The 14009-nt window shown below is 59.2% G+C and overlaps 1 pseudogene across 1 annotated transcript in view; it reads right to left on the bottom strand.

Moving 5' to 3' along the window:
* Window positions 1-88: 88 nt before the first annotated feature.
* Window positions 89-14009, bottom strand: part of LOC308232530 (glycogen phosphorylase, muscle form pseudogene) — a 39145-nt pseudogene continuing 25224 nt past the window's right edge. The window contains exon 3 of the transcript XR_013958952.1: window positions 89-157. The product of XR_013958952.1 is annotated as a glycogen phosphorylase, muscle form pseudogene (transcript). The remainder of the gene's footprint in view (window positions 158-14009) is intronic.

Below are 14009 nucleotides of genomic sequence, written 5' to 3'. Positions count from 1 at the left end.
GGTCCTTTTGGGGTTTCCCTTTGGGGGGGCCCCTTTGGGGGTCCCCTTTGGGGGGGGTCCCTTTGGGGGGTCCCCTTGGGGTGCCCACCTTGTAGAGCTCGCTCACTTGCTCCTGGCACTTGATGTAGAGCCTCGTAGTCAGCCGAACACCTTGAACCTGGGGGGGGCAAGGGGGGGTCACAGGGGGGGACCCGACCATGGGACCCCCTCACTCCAGGGGACCCAATGGTGAGCCCGGGCTGAGCACCCATTGACCCAGCACTGAGCACCCATGGACCAGCACTGAGCACCCATTGACCCAGCACTGAGCACCCATTGACCAGCACTGAGCACCCATTGACCAGCACTGAGCACCCATTGACCCCTGCACTGAGCACCCATTGACCCCAGCACTGAGCACCCATTGACCCCAGCACTGAGCACCCATTGACCCAGCACTGAGCACCCATTGACCCCTGCACTGAGCACCCATGGACCCCAGCACTGAGCACCCATTGACCCCAGCACTGAGCACCCATTGACCAGCACTGAGCACCCATGGACCCCAGCACTGAGCACCCATTGACCCAGCACTGAGCACCCATTGACCAGCACTGAGCACCCATTGACCCCAGCACTGAGCACCCATTGACCCAGCACTGAGCACCCATTGACCCAGCACTGAGCACCCATTGACCCCAGCACTGAGCACCCATTGACCCCAGCACTGAGCACCCATTGACCCCAGCACTGAGCACCCATTGACCCCAGCACTGAGCACCCATTGACCCAGCACTGAGCACCCATTGACCCAGCACTGAGCACCCATTGACCAGCACTGAGCACCCATTGACCAGCACTGAGCACCCATTGACCAGCACTGAGCACCCATTGACCCTGCACTGAGCACCATTGACCCCTGCACTGAGCACCCATTGACCAGCACTGAGCACCCATTGACCCCTGCACTGAGCACCCATTGACCCCAGCACTGAGCACCCATTGACCCAGCACTGAGCACCCATTGACCAGCACTGAGCACCCATGGACCAGCACTGAGCACCCATTGACCCAGCACTGAGCACCCATTGACCCCAGCACTGAGCACCCATTGACCAGCACTGAGCACCCCATTGACCCCTGCACTGAGCACCCATTGACCCCAGCACTGAGCACCCATTGACCCCAGCACTGAGCACCCATTGACCTGCACTGAGCACCCATTGACCAGCACTGAGCACCCATTGACCCAGCACTGAGCACCCATTGACCCAGCACTGAGCACCCATTGACCAGCACTGAGCACCCATTGACCCCTGCACTGAGCACCCATTGACCCAGCACTGAGCACCCATTGACCCTGCACTGAGCACCCATTGACCAGCACTGAGCACCCATTGACCCAGCACTGAGCTCTCCATTGACCCCAGCACTGAGCACCCATTGACCAGCACTGAGGCACCCATTGACCTGGCACTGAGCACCCATTGACCCTGGCACTGAGCACGACCATTGACCAGCACTGAGCACCCATTGACCACACTGAGCACCCATTGACCCTGGCACTGAGCACCCATTGACCCTGACTCTGAGCACCCATTGACCCTGCACTGAGCACCCATTGACCCCTGCACTGAGCACCCATTGACCAGCACTGAGCACCCATGACCAGCACTGAGCACCCATTGACCCCAGCACTGAGCACCCATTGGACCAGCACTGAGCACCCATTGACCCAGCACTGAGCACCCATTGACCAGCACTGAGCACCCATTGACCCCAGCACTGAGCACCCATTGACCCAGCACTGAGCAACCCATTGACTCCTCAGGCACTGAGCACCCATTGACCCCAGCACTGAGCACCCATTGACCCAGCACTGAGCACCCATGACCAGCACTGAGCACCCATTGCCCAGCATGAGCACCCATTGACCCCAGCACTGAGCACCCATTGACCCAGCACTGAGCACCCATTGACCCGGCACCTGCACTGAGCACCCATTGACCAGCACTGAGCACCCATTGACCCAGCACTGAGCACCCATTGACCCCAGCACTGAGCACCCATTGACCAGCACTGAGCACCCATTGACCCCAGCACTGAGCACCCCATTGACCCCAGCACTGAGCACCCATTGACCCCAGCACTGAGCACCCATTGACCCAGCACTGAGCACCCATTGACCCCAGCACTGAGCACCCATTGACCAGCACTGAGCACCCATTGACCCAGCACTGAGCACCCATTGACCCCAGCACTGAGCACCCATTGACCCCTGCACTGAGCACCCATTGACCAGCACTGAGCACCCATTGACCCAGCACTGAGCACCCATTGACCCCTGCACTGAGCACCCATTGACCAGCACTGAGCACCCATTGACCCCAGCACTGAGCACCCATTGACCCCAGCACTGAGCACCCATTGACCAGCACTGAGCACACCATTGACCCCAGCACTGAGCACCCATTGACCAGCACTGAGCACCCATTGACCCAGCACTGAGCACCCATTGACCCAGCACTGAGCACCCATTGACCAGCACTGAGCACCCATTGACCAGCACTGGCCCATTGACCAGCACTGAGCACCCATTGACCCCTGCACTGAGCACCCATTGACCCCAGCACTGAGCACGCCATTGACCAGCACTGAGCACCCATTGACCAGCACTGAGCACCCATTGACCCCTGCACTGAGCACCCATTGACCAGCACTGAGCACCCATTGACCAGCACTGAGCACCCATTGACCCCAGCACTGAGCACCCATTGACCTGCACTGAGCACCCATTGACCAGCATGAGCACCCATTGACCAGCACTGAGCACCCATTGACCCCAGCACTGAGCACCCATTGACCCAGCACTGAGCACCCATTGACCAGCACTGAGCACCCATTGACCCAGCACTGAGCACCCATTGACCCAGCACTGAGCACCCATTGACCCAGCACTGAGCACCCATTGACCCAGCACTGAGCACCCATTGACCAGCACTGAGCACCCATTGACCCAGCACTGAGCACCCATTGACCCCTGCACTGAGCACCCATTGACCAGCACTGAGCACCCATTGACCCAGCACTGAGCACCCATTGACCCAGCACTGAGCACCCATTGACCAGCACTGAGCACCCATGGACCAGCACTGAGCACCCATTGACCCAGCACTGAGCACCCATTGACCCAGCACTGAGCACCCATTGACCCCAGCACTGAGCACCCATTGACCAGCACTGAGCACCTGCAGCCTGAGCACCCATTGACCCCAGCACTGAGCACCCATTGACCAGCACTGAGCACCCATTGACCCAGCACTGAGCACCCATTGACCCAGCACTGAGCACCCATTGACCCCAGCACTGAGCACCCATTGACCCAGCACTGAGCACCCATTGACCAGCACTGAGCACCCATTGACCCCAGCACTGAGCACCCATTGACCCAGCACTGAGCACCCATTGACCAGCACTGAGCACCCATTGACCAGCACTGAGCACCCATTGACCCCTGCACTGAGCACCCATTGGACCCAGCACTGAGCACCCATTGACCCAGCACTGAGCACCCATTGACCAGCACTGAGCACCCATTGACCAGCACTGAGCACCCATTGACCCCAGCACTGAGCACCCATTGACCAGCACTGAGCACCCATTGACCAGCACTGAGCACCCATTGACCCCAGCACTGAGCACCCATTGACCCCAGCACTGAGCACCCATTGACCAGCACTGAGCACCCATTGACCCCAGCACTGAGCACCCATTGACCAGCACTGAGCACCCATTGACCAGCACTGAGCACCCATTGACCCCAGCACTGAGCACCCATTGACCAGCACTGAGCACCCATTGACCCAGCACTGAGCACCCATTGACCCCTGCACTGAGCACCATTGACCCAGCACTGAGCACCCATTGACCAGCACTGAGCACCCATTGACCCAGCACTGAGCACCCATTGACCCCAGCACTGAGCACTCCATTGACCAGCACTGAGCACCCATTGACCCCAGCACTGAGCACCCATTGACCCAGCACTGAGCACCCATTGACCCCAGCACTGAGCACCATTGACCCAGCACTGAGCACCCATTGACCCCAGCACTGAGCACACCTTTGACCAGCACTGACTGCACTGAGCACCCATTGACCAGCACTGAGCACCCATTGACCAGCACTGAGCACCCATTGACCCCAGCACTGAGCACCCATTGACCAGCACTGAGCACCCATGGACCAGCACTGAGCACCCATTGACCCCAGCACTGAGCACCCATTGACCCCAGCACTGAGCACCCATTGACCAGCACTGAGCACCCATTGACCCCTGCACTGAGCACCCATTGACCAGCACTGAGCACCCATTGACCCCTGCACTGAGCACCCATTGACCAGCACTGAGCACCCATTGACCCCAGCACGGAGCACCCATTGACCAGCACTGAGCACCCATTGACCCCAGCACGGAGCACCCATTGACCCCAGCACTGAGCACCCATTGACCAGCACTGAGCACCCATTGACCCCAGCACTGAGCACCCATTGACCCCAGCACTGAGCACCTATTGACCAGCACTGAGCACCCATTGACCAGCACTGAGCACCCATTGACCCCTGCACTGAGCACCCATGGACCCCAGCACTGAGCACCCATTGACCAGCACTGAGCACCCATTGACCCCAGCATTGAGCACCCATTGACCCCTGCACTGAGCACCCATTGACCAGCACTGAGCACCCATTGACCGCAGCACTGAGCACCCATTGACCCCAGCACTGAGCACCCATTGACCAGCACTGAGCACCCATTGACCCCAGCACTGAGCACCCATTGACCAGCACTGAGCACCCATTGACCCCAGCACTGAGCACCCTTTGACCCTGCACTGAGCACCCATTGACCAGCACTGAGCACCCATTGACCAGCACTGAGCACCCTTTGACCCTGCACTGAGCACCCATTGACCCCAGCACTGAGCACCCATTGACCCCAGCACTGAGCACCCATTGACCAGCACTGAGCACCCATTGACCAGCACTGAGCACCCATGGACCCCTGCACTGAGCACCCATTGACCAGCACTGAGCACCCATTGACCAGCACTGAGCACCCATTGACCCCAGCACTGAGCACCCATTGACCCCAGCACTGAGCACCCATTGACCAGCACTGAGCACCCATTGACCCCAGCACTGAGCACCCATTGACCAGCACTGAGCACCCATGGACCAGCACTGAGCACCCATTGACCAGCACTGAGCACCCATTGACCCCAACACTGAGCACACATTGACCCCAGCACTGAGCACCCATTGACCAGCACTGAGCACCCATTGACCCCAGCACTGAGCACCCATTGACCCCAGCACTGAGCACCCATTGACCAGCACTGAGCACCCATTGACCAGCACTGAGCACCCATTGACCCCAGCACTGAGCACCCATTGACCAGCACTGAGCACCCATTGACCCCAGCACTGAGCACCCATTGAACCTGCACTGAGCACCCATTGACCCCAGCACTGAGCACCCATTTACCAGCACTGAGCACCCATTGACCAGCACTGAGCACCCATGGACCCCAGCACTGAGCACCCATTGACCCCAGCACTGAGCACCCATTGACCAGCACTGAGCACCCATTGACCCCAGCACTGAGCACCCATTGACCCCAGCACTGAGCACCCATTGACCAGCACTGAGCACCCATTGACCCCAGCACTGAGCACCCATTGACCAGCACTGAGCACCCATTGACCAGCACTGAGCACCCATTGACCCCAGCACTGAGCACCCATTGACCCCAGCACTGAGCACCCATTGACCAGCACTGAGCACCCATTGACCAGCACTGAGCACCCATTGACCCCTGCACTGAGCACCCATTGACCAGCACTGAGCACCCATTGACCCAGCACTGAGCACCCATTGACCAGCACTGAGCACCCATTGACCCCTGCACTGAGCACCCATTGACCCCAGCACTGAGCACCCATTGACCCCAGCACTGAGCACCCATTGACCAGCACTGAGCACCCATTGACCAGCACTGAGCACCCATTGACCCCAACACTGAGCACCCATTGACCAGCACTGAGCACCCATTGACCTGCACTGAGCACCCATTGACCCCAGCACTGAGCACCCATTGACCCCAGCACTGAGCACCCATTGACCCCAGCACTGAGCACCCATTGACCAGCACTGAGCACCCATTGACCCCAGCACTGAGCACCCATTGACCAGCACTGAGCACCCATTGACCAGCACTGAGCACCCATTGACCCCTGCACTGAGCACCCATTGACCAGCACTGAGCACCCATTGACCAGCACTGAGCAACCATGGACCCCTGCACTGAGCACCCATTGACCTGCACTGAGCACCCATTGACCAGCACTGAGCACCCATTGACCAGCACTGAGCACCCTTTGACCCCAGCACTGAGCACCCATTGACCTGCACTGAGCACCCATTGACCCCAGCACTGAGCACCCATTGACCAGCACTGAGCACCCATTGACCCCAGCACTGAGCACCCATTGACCAGCACTGAGCACCCATTGACCCCAGCACTGAGCACCCATTGACCAGCACTGAGCACCCATTGACCCCTGCACTGAGCACCCATTGACCCCTGCACTGAGCACCCATTGACCAGCACTGAGCACCCATTGACCAGCACTGAGCACCCATTGACCCCAGCACTGAGCACCCATGGACCCCAGCACTGAGCACCCATTGACCCCAGCACTGAGCACCCATTGACCAGCACTGAGCACCCATTGACCCCAGCACTGAGCACCCATTGACCAGCACTGAGCACCCATGGACCAGCACTGAGCACCCATTGACCAGCACTGAGCACCCATTGACCCCTGCACTGAGCACCCATTGACCAGCACTGAGCACCCATTGACCCCTGCACTGAGCACCCATTGACCCCAGCACTGAGCACCCATTGACCAGCACTGAGCACCCATTGACCTGCACTGAGCACCCATTGACCAGCACTGAGCACCCATTGACCCCAGCACTGAGCACCCATTGACCCCTGCACTGAGCACCCATTGACCAGCACTGAGCACCCATTGACCCCAGCACTGAGCACCCATTGACCCCTGCACTGAGCACCCATTGACCTGCACTGAGCACCCATTGACCAGCACTGAGCACCCATTTACCCCTGCACTGAGCACCCATTGACCCCAGCACTGAGCACCCATTGACCAGCACTGAGCACCCATTGACCAGCACTGAGCACCCATTGACCCTGCACTGAGCACCCATTGACCAGCACTGAGCACCCATTGACCAGCACTGAGCACCCATTGACCCCTGCACTGAGCACCCATTGACCAGCACTGAGCACCCATTGACCTGCACTGAGCACCCATTGACCCCAGCACTGAGCACCCATTGACCAGCACTGAGCACCCATTGACCAGCACTGAGCACCCATTGACCCCAGCACTGAGCACCCATTGACCCCAGCACTGAGCACCCATTGACCAGCACTGAGCACCCATTGACCCCTGCACTGAGCACCCATTGACCAGCACTGAGCACCCATTGACCAGCACTGAGCACCCATTGACCCCAGCACTGAGCACCCATTGACCAGCACTGAGCACCCATTGACCAGCACTGAGCACCCATTGACCCCTGCACTGAGCACCCATGGACCCCTGCACTGAGCACCCATGGACCCCTGCACTGAGCACCCATTGACCCCAGCACTGAGCACCCATTGACCAGCACTGAGCACCCATTGACCCCAGCACTGAGCACCCATTGACCCCAGCACTGAGCACCCATTGACCCCAGCACTGAGCACCCATTGACCAGCACTGAGCACCCATTGACCAGCACTGAGCACCCATTGACCCCAGCACTGAGCACCCATTGACCCCAGCACTGAGCACCCATTGACCTGCACTGAGCACCCATTGACCAGCACTGAGCACCCATTGACCCCAGCACTGAGCACCCATTGACCCCTGCACTGAGCACCCATTGACCAGCACTGAGCACCCATTGACCAGCACTGAGCACCCATTGACCCCAGCACTGAGCACCCATTGACCAGCACTGAGCACCCATTGACCCCAGCACGGAGCACCCATTGACCAGCACTGAGCACCCATTGACCCCAGCACGGAGCACCCATTGACCCCAGCACTGAGCACCCATTGACCAGCACTGAGCACCCATTGACCCCAGCACTGAGCACCCATTGACCCCAGCACTGAGCACCTATTGACCAGCACTGAGCACCCATTGACCAGCACTGAGCACCCATTGACCCCTGCACTGAGCACCCATGGACCCCAGCACTGAGCACCCATTGACCAGCACTGAGCACCCATTGACCCCAGCATTGAGCACCCATTGACCCCTGCACTGAGCACCCATTGACCAGCACTGAGCACCCATTGACCCCAGCACTGAGCACCCATTGACCCCAGCACTGAGCACCCATTGACCCAGCACTGAGCACCCATTGACCCCAGCACTGAGCACCCATTGACCCAGCACTGAGCACCCATTGACCCAGCACTGAGCACCCTTTGACCCTGCACTGAGCACCCATTGACCAGCACTGAGCACCCATTGACCAGCACTGAGCACCCTTTGACCCTGCACTGAGCACCCATTGACCCAGCACTGAGCACCCATTGACCCCAGCACTGAGCACCCATTGACCAGCACTGAGCACCCATTGACCAGCACTGAGCACCCATTGACCCCTGCACTGAGCACCCATTGACCAGCACTGAGCACCCATTGACCAGCACTGAGCACCCATTGACCCCAGCACTGAGCACCCATTGACCCCAGCACTGAGCACCCATTGACCAGCACTGAGCACCCATTGACCCCAGCACTGAGCACCCATTGACCAGCACTGAGCACCCATTGACCAGCACTGAGCACCCATTGACCAGCACTGAGCACCCATTGACCCCAGCACTGAGCACACATTGACCCCAGCACTGAGCACCCATTGACCAGCACTGAGCACCCATTGACCCCAGCACTGAGCACCCATTGACCCCAGCACTGAGCACCCATTGACCAGCACTGAGCACCCATTGACCAGCACTGAGCACCCATTGACCCCAGCACTGAGCACCCATTGACCAGCACTGAGCACCCATTGACCCCAGCACTGAGCACCCATTGAACCTGCACTGAGCACCCATTGACCCCAGCACTGAGCACCCATTGACCAGCACTGAGCACCCATTGACCAGCACTGAGCACCCATTGACCCCAGCACTGAGCACCCATTGACCCCAGCACTGAGCACCCATTGACCAGCACTGAGCACCCATTGACCCCAGCACTGAGCACCCATTGACCCCAGCACTGAGCACCCATTGACCAGCACTGAGCACCCATTGACCCCAGCACTGAGCACCCATTGACCAGCACTGAGCACCCATTGACCAGCACTGAGCACCCATTGACCCCAGCACTGAGCACCCATTGACCCCAGCACTGAGCACCCATTGACCAGCACTGAGCACCCATTGACCAGCACTGAGCACCCATTGACCCCTGCACTGAGCACCCATTGACCAGCACTGAGCACCCATTGACCCAGCACTGAGCACCCATTGACCAGCACTGAGCACCCATTGACCCCTGCACTGAGCACCCATTGACCCCAGCACTGAGCACCCATTGACCCCAGCACTGAGCACCCATTGACCAGCACTGAGCACCCATTGACCAGCACTGAGCACCCATTGACCTGCACTGAGCACCCATTGACCCCAGCACTGAGCACCCATTGACCCCAGCACTGAGCACCCATTGACCAGCACTGAGCACCCATTGACCCCAGCACTGAGCACCCATTGACCAGCACTGAGCACCCATTGACCAGCACTGAGCACCCATTGACCCCTGCACTGAGCACCCATTGACCAGCACTGAGCACCCATTGACCAGCACTGAGCACCCATTGACCCCTGCACTGAGCACCCATTGACCTGCACTGAGCACCCATTGACCAGCACTGAGCACCCATTGACCAGCACTGAGCACCCATTGACCCCAGCACTGAGCACCCATTGACCTGCACTGAGCACCCATTGACCCCAGCACTGAGCACCCATTGACCAGCACTGAGCACCCATTGACCAGCACTGAGCACCCATTGACCCCAGCACTGAGCACCCATTGACCAGCACTGAGCACCCATTGACCCAGCACTGAGCACCCATTGACCCCTGCACTGAGCACCCATGGACCCCAGCACTGAGCACCCATTGACCAGCACTGAGCACCCATTGACCCCAGCATTGAGCACCCATTGACCCCTGCACTGAGCACCCATTGACCAGCACTGAGCACCCATTGACCCCAGCACTGAGCACCCATTGACCAGCACTGAGCACCAATTGACCCCAGCACTGAGCACCCATTGACCAGCACTGAGCACCCATTGACCTGCACTGAGCACCCATTGACCCCAGCACTGAGCACCCATTGACCCCAGCACTGAGCACCCATTGACCAGCACTGAGCACCCATTGACCAGCACTGAGCACCCATTGACCCCAGCACTGAGCACCCATTGACCCAGCACTGAGCACCCATTGACCCCAGCACTGAGCACCCATTGACCAGCACTGAGCACCCATTGACCCCAGCACTGAGCACCCTTTGACCCAGCACTGAGCACCCATTGACCAGCACTGAGCACCCATTGACCAGCACTGAGCACCCTTTGACCCTGCACTGAGCACCCATTGACCCCAGCACTGAGCACCCATTGACCCCAGCACTGAGCACCCATTGACCAGCACTGAGCACCCATGGACCCCAGCACTGAGCACCCATTGACCAGCACTGAGCACCCATTGACCCCAGCACTGAGCACCCATTGACCCCAGCACTGAGCACCCATTGACCTGCACTGAGCACCCATTGACCTGCACTGAGCACCCATTGACCAGCACTGAGCACCCATTGACCCCTGCACTGAGCACCCATTGACCCCAGCACTGAGCACCCATTGACCAGCACTGAGCACCCATTGACCAGCACTGAGCACCCATTGACCCTGCACTGAGCACCCATTGACCAGCACTGAGCACCCATTGACCAGCACTGAGCACCCATTGACCCCTGCACTGAGCACCCATTGACCAGCACTGAGCACCCATTGACCTGCACTGAGCACCCATTGACCCCAGCACTGAGCACCCATTGACCAGCACTGAGCACCCATTGACCAGCACTGAGCACCCATTGACCAGCACTGAGCACCCATTGACCCCAGCACTGAGCACCCATTGACCCCAGCACTGAGCACCCATTGACCAGCACTGAGCACCCATTGACCCCTGCACTGAGCACCCATTGACCAGCACTGAGCACCCATTGACCAGCACTGAGCACCCATTGACCCCAGCACTGAGCACCCATTGACCAGCACTGAGCACCCATTGACCAGCACTGAGCACCCATTGACCCCTGCACTGAGCACCCATGGACCCCTGCACTGAGCACCCATGGACCCCTGCACTGAGCACCCATTGACCCCAGCACTGAGCACCCATTGACCAGCACTGAGCACCCATTGACCCCAGCACTGAGCACCCATTGACCCCAGCACTGAGCACCCATTGACCCCAGCACTGAGCACCCATTGACCAGCACTGAGCACCCATTGACCAGCACTGAGCACCCATTGACCCCAGCACTGAGCACCCATTGACCCCAGCACTGAGCACCCATTGACCTGCACTGAGCACCCATTGACCAGCACTGAGCACCCATTGACCCCAGCACTGAGCACCCATTGACCCCAGCACTGAGCACCCATTGACCAGCACTGAGCACCCATTGACCAGCACTGAGCACCCATTGACCCCAGCACTGAGCACCCATTGACCAGCACTGAGCACCCATTGACCCCAGCACTGAGCACCCATTGACCAGCACTGAGCACCCATTGACCCCAGCACTGAGCACCCATTGACCCCAGCACTGAGCACCCATTGACCAGCACTGAGCACCCATTGACCCCAGCACTGAGCACCCATTGACCCCAGCACTGAGCACCTATTGACCAGCACTGAGCACCCATTGACCAGCACTGAGCACCCATTGACCCCTGCACTGAGCACCCATGGACCCAGCACTGAGCACCCATTGACCAGCACTGAGCACCCATTGACCCCAGCATTGAGCACCCATTGACCCCTGCACTGAGCACCCATTGACCAGCACTGAGCACCCATTGACCCCAGCACTGAGCACCCATTGACCCCAGCACTGAGCACCCATTGACCAGCACTGAGCACCCATTGACCCCAGCACTGAGCACCCATTGACCAGCACTGAGCACCCATTGACCCCAGCACTGAGCACCCTTTGACCCTGCACTGAGCACCCATTGACCAGCACTGAGCACCCATTGACCAGCACTGAGCACCCTTTGACCCTGCACTGAGCACCCATTGACCCCAGCACTGAGCACCCATTGACCCCAGCACTGAGCACCCATTGACCAGCACTGAGCACCCATTGACCAGCACTGAGCACCCATGGACCCCTGCACTGAGCACCCATTGACCAGCACTGAGCACCCATTGACCAGCACTGAGCACCCATTGACCCCAGCACTGAGCACCCATTGACCCCAGCACTGAGCACCCATTGACCAGCACTGAGCACCCATTGACCCCAGCACTGAGCACCCATTGACCAGCACTGAGCACCCATGGACCAGCACTGAGCACCCATTGACCAGCACTGAGCACCCATTGACCCCAACACTGAGCACACATTGACCCCAGCACTGAGCACCCATTGACCAGCACTGAGCACCCATTGACCCCAGCACTGAGCACCCATTGACCCCAGCACTGAGCACCCATTGACCAGCACTGAGCACCCATTGACCAGCACTGAGCACCCATTGACCCCAGCACTGAGCACCCATTGACCAGCACTGAGCACCCATTGACCCCAGCACTGAGCACCCATTGAACCTGCACTGAGCACCCATTGACCCCAGCACTGAGCACCCATTTACCAGCACTGAGCACCCATTGACCAGCACTGAGCACCCATGGACCCCAGCACTGAGCACCCATTGACCCCAGCACTGAGCACCCATTGACCAGCACTGAGCACCCATTGACCCCAGCACTGAGCACCCATTGACCCCAGCACTGAGTACCCATTGACCAGCACTGAGCACCCATTGACCCCAGCACTGAGCACCCATTGACCAGCACTGAGCACCCATTGACCAGCACTGAGCACCCATTGACCCCAGCACTGAGCACCCATTGACCCCAGCACTGAGCACCCATTGACCAGCACTGAGCACCCATTGACCAGCACTGAGCACCCATTGACCCCTGCACTGAGCACCCATTGACCAGCACTGAGCACCCATTGACCCAGCACTGAGCACCCATTGACCAGCACTGAGCACCCATTGACCCCTGCACTGAGCACCCATTGACCCCAGCACTGAGCACCCATTGACCCCAGCACTGAGCACCCATTGACCAGCACTGAGCACCCATTGACCAGCACTGAGCACCCATTGACCTGCACTGAGCACCCATTGACCCCAGCACTGAGCACCCATTGACCCCAGCACTGAGCACCCATTGACCAGCACTGAGCACCCATTGACCCAGCACTGAGCACCCATTGACCAGCACTGAGCACCCATTGACCAGCACTGAGCACCCATTGACCCCTGCACTGAGCACCCATTGACCAGCACTGAGCACCCATTGACCAGCACTGAGCACCCATTGACCCCTGCACTGAGCACCCATTGACCCTGCACTGAGCACCCATTGACCAGCACTGAGCACCCATTGACCAGCACTGAGCACCCATTGACCCCAGCACTGAGCACCCATTGACCTGCACTGAGCACCCATTGACCCCAGCACTGAGCACCCATTGACCAGCACTGAGCACCCATTGACCAGCACTGAGCACCCATTGACCCCAGCACTGAGCACCCATTGAC

The sequence above is a fragment of the Psittacula echo genome (assembly GCF_963264785.1).
Source record: "Psittacula echo genome assembly, contig: SCAFFOLD_158, whole genome shotgun sequence".
In the NCBI taxonomy this organism is placed as follows: Eukaryota; Metazoa; Chordata; class Aves; order Psittaciformes; family Psittacidae; genus Psittacula; species Psittacula echo.
The sequence above is the reverse complement of the archived record's forward strand: the minus strand, read 5'-3'. Positions and strand labels throughout refer to the sequence as shown.